Source organism: Brassica oleracea, chromosome C4, assembly GCF_000695525.1.
Source record: "Brassica oleracea var. oleracea cultivar TO1000 chromosome C4, BOL, whole genome shotgun sequence".
Taxonomy (NCBI): Eukaryota; Viridiplantae; Streptophyta; class Magnoliopsida; order Brassicales; family Brassicaceae; genus Brassica; species Brassica oleracea.
The window spans coordinates 39,988,295-39,991,977 of record NC_027751.1 but is presented as its reverse complement, the minus strand read 5'-3'; the positions used below and the strand labels follow the sequence as shown (position 1 = coordinate 39,991,977).

The following is a 3,683-nucleotide window of genomic DNA, read 5'->3' as shown; positions in this document are numbered from 1 at the left end:
GGCTGGAGCATGCCAAAGCGGGTGCTCAAGCTCCAGTCCTCATAAGCCCGAGCCCGAGCCGAGTCATGAAACGGCAGTCAGAGGCGGAGCAAGGATGTAGGATGCTGGTGTCGGGAACTGAAATCCCTAAGCCTCTAATCACGAGCAGGAGCGGATCAGCAGCTCAACTCCAGAGCTTGTTCTCATCAAACTCTTCTTGTCTCGTTGCCTCGTTGATCTGCATGTTTCCGTGACCGGTGAGATACTGATACCACCGACACCGGCGATGCCATGGAGCTCGTTGCCAAGCTAGGAGCATGATGAAGACATGATGACACTTCGTTGTTACTGCCAATCGCAATTGAATCTGGCTCACAACAAACATGATGATGATCAGGTCAAGAGATTAACCAAAAAGAAATAGCCAAGTTTGCATAATTAATTAAGCAAGCCGCATAAGCTTGTTTTACTCAAAGCACAGGTTGCACACAATGAAGCAATCAAGGTTATAGAACATTTATCTTTGATGATGAGTTGCTGAGTTAGTGGCAGACGAGATGGCATTCTCTGACGATGAGCTCGTGCCGGTTACATCAAGCTTGTCTCGAGAATTTAATGAAGAAACCGGGCCTCGCCAGCACTGAGTTCTTCTTGAAACTCGTTTAGAACTAGCAGCCGTTGAAGAAACTTGATCTAAGCGAAAAGTCAGACCAGAAGCTCGTGCCGAGACGGCAAGCGTTGTTCTCATCTCGGAGCTAGCGGGAGAGCCGTGGAGAGGAAAGCTGATAACACCTTCTAGAGATCATGACTGAGCTTGTCTCTGTTGGTCAAGCTTGCAACGAGATGACCTCAGAGCCGCACGTTCAATTTCACCACCTGACCCGACCAAACATATGATGGTTTCGCTTGATCAGTCTCGACGATCTTACCCAAGACCAGTGAGGTCACGGCAGTCTGGTTCACAATGACCTCCCGAGGCTTGTGTAGAGCTCTGGTATGTGAGCTTGTCTTGCAAGATCGAGCTCCACCATTGCATTCTTGCGAGATCAGGAGATGAGCTTGTTCCACCATATCGTCTTTGATGATGAGATGTCGAGCTAGTGGCAAACGAGATGGCCTTCTCTGACGATGATCTCGTGCCAGTTACGTCAAGCTTGTCTCGAGCGCTGGAGTGAAGAAACCAGGCCTTACCGTCATCCATCCGCCATTGATGCAGCGAATGATCTTTTTCTTTTCTCCTTCCATCACGTCTCCGAGACCGCAGTGTTCGAACGGAAAGCGTGTGCCTTTGACTTCACCATCAATCATCGACTTCACTTAACTCTTGGGTCTCTTGTTAACGGTTTTGTACGTAGAACAGAGTCTCTGAAGCTGTTTCCCTTTGCTTGAGATGATTTCGCATCTGCTTGAGATGATTTCGAGAGCTTGAGATTATCTCGAGAGCCTAAGATGATTTCGTAGAACAGTCTCTCGAACAGCTTCACCTATCTTGCTGATGAACAAGCCGGAAGGGCTTGAGTTGAGTTCGAGAGACTACAGAGACCGAATCGTGTGATAACGAGACAAGGTGATTACAAGATCGTGGTTGGGCTTAACCAGGGCTTCTCTTCTCGAAAGTTATTATCTTTGAGTCCAAATCACCTAGCTCGCACCTTTGAAGCTCTCTGGTCCTTGGATGAGCTTTCACTATCAACTCGAAGACCGCCGTTGCAAGACCAAGCCGGTGAGCTTCGCCGAGATCAATTCTCGAGCTTTCTCGCGATTTTTCTGAGCAAAGAGGAGACAGAGGCCGCAGACTCGTACCAAGACTAAGCCGTTGAGCTTCGCCGAGATCAATTCTCGAGCTTTCTCACGACCTTTCTGAGCAAAGGGGAGACAGAGGCGATCGGCGGTTTTATGTGACACAAGTGACAAGCTCTGTCTGAGATGTTTTTGCTGAGCTGCGCAAGTTCGAGCCTCTGCGTGAGGTGTCTGGCGGAAAGCTCAAGCTTCAATGTTCCCCACAACGAGCTCTTTCCGGACGGAAAGCTCGTACCTTCGAAGTCTTCTGGTCCCGAACAAACAACTGCACCGGCAAGGACGTGAGATTCCGTCACTAATCCGAGCAACAAGAATCACGTTGCCTCTGTTCGTGAACTCAAATCATCAACGACGATAGGAGATTTGCCGCTGGATACTCCCATGTCTCCGACGACCTCGAACCTTAGCCCTGGGAGATTCTACCGCCGACGGGAAAGACGCGCCGCAGTCTCGCGTCGTCTTCTGAGGACTCCGAGCTTCACCTCTTCAACAGACGAGAGAGGAGATGGTGACCGTCGTTGCCAACCATCGTCCTTAGCCGCCGAAAACCTAGTTACGGCGATCATGGAATGGAACTCCGCCGATCTGAGTTTTGACCGGCCTCTCCTAGATGAATTTTTGGTGGGCTCTTGTGTTGCTCTCTCGTCGGGATTCGGCCTGAGGAGATGATGATGACCGAAACTTGTTGGGTCTTTTTTTTTTTGGCCCAAAGATGAAGTGTAAACCAAAGAATACAGATCTACGATTTTCCCAAATCTTTTTCCCAAATCTGATATGCTTCAAGATACTTTTCCTTAGCCCCCTCCTTCTAGCGCCAACTGTTTAATCCAATAATGGTGTTTAAGCTGAAATGTTTGTTGAATTAATACAATAAAAGAACCTAAAAATAAAAGATTAGATTCTTGAGGTCTAAGAAAAATCTTGAAGAATCAAATGAGAAATGAACATCAAAAAGAATTTATAGATCAAAGATTGTATTACAAGAGTGATCAAGTAAATCTAAATCTATAAATTCTTTGTAAGAAGTGTTTGATATGTAAAATGGGAGAGGAGAGCCCCCTTCTCATAAGGAGGAGCTCCTTATTTATAGAAAGATATGTCTAGGGTTTTCTAGCCAAATGGGCCTAGTACATTGTCTAATGGACCTTGAGGGAGGATGTAAATCCACCCCCAACAACTATTCAGGTCAACCTTTACATCGTATATATGCACGTTCTAAATTTAAAAAAGGGTCTTTCCTATCAAATGGTTAAGATTGTAGAAATGTAGATCAAGCGTTAACGCAAATAAACATTCGAAAAATACAAAAGACTGATCGTGACGTGCTTTGTTTTGTTGTAAGTAGAATAAATTTGGAACAGCGGGACAGGCGGTTGCGGTGCGAGTGGCAGGAGATAATGCAGCGTTCTATGGTTGCGTGATAAAGTCATACCAAGACACTCTTCTCGACGACGATGGGAACCATTACTTCAAGAACTGCTATATTGAAGGAGCCACCGATTTCATTTGTGGAAACGCATCTTCTCTTTACGAGGTTACTCGTTTTTACATTATTAATTCCATTTAAACACAATTCAGATAAGTAAACGCATAAAAAAGTCCCAGTAGCGCTCTCAGGCACGAACGGCAAGAAAGGTCCTTACCTTTTTTATCTGTCCCTCTCTCACGCTATTAACCTCCAGTTTCTTTCCTGTTCGAGGCCTGAGCACTCTGTAAAAGCAGTTTCGATTCAAATTCCTTGACAAAACAGAAAGAAACCAGCAGATAATAGACGACCTTGGCAATTATACACCGGGTTCACCCCCGACGTAGTCGGAGGGCCTCCATTGAGAATTTATGAGAATTAAGAAAGATAAAAGAAATTAAATGAAGAACATAGAAAATAATGAGAGACTTTCTTGAAA

General features: G+C 45.7%; 1 pseudogene; it reads left to right on the top strand.

Annotated features, from left to right (window-relative positions):
* Positions 1–3,683, top strand: part of LOC106338882 — a 6,188-nt pseudogene that overhangs the window by 1,960 nt on the left and 545 nt on the right.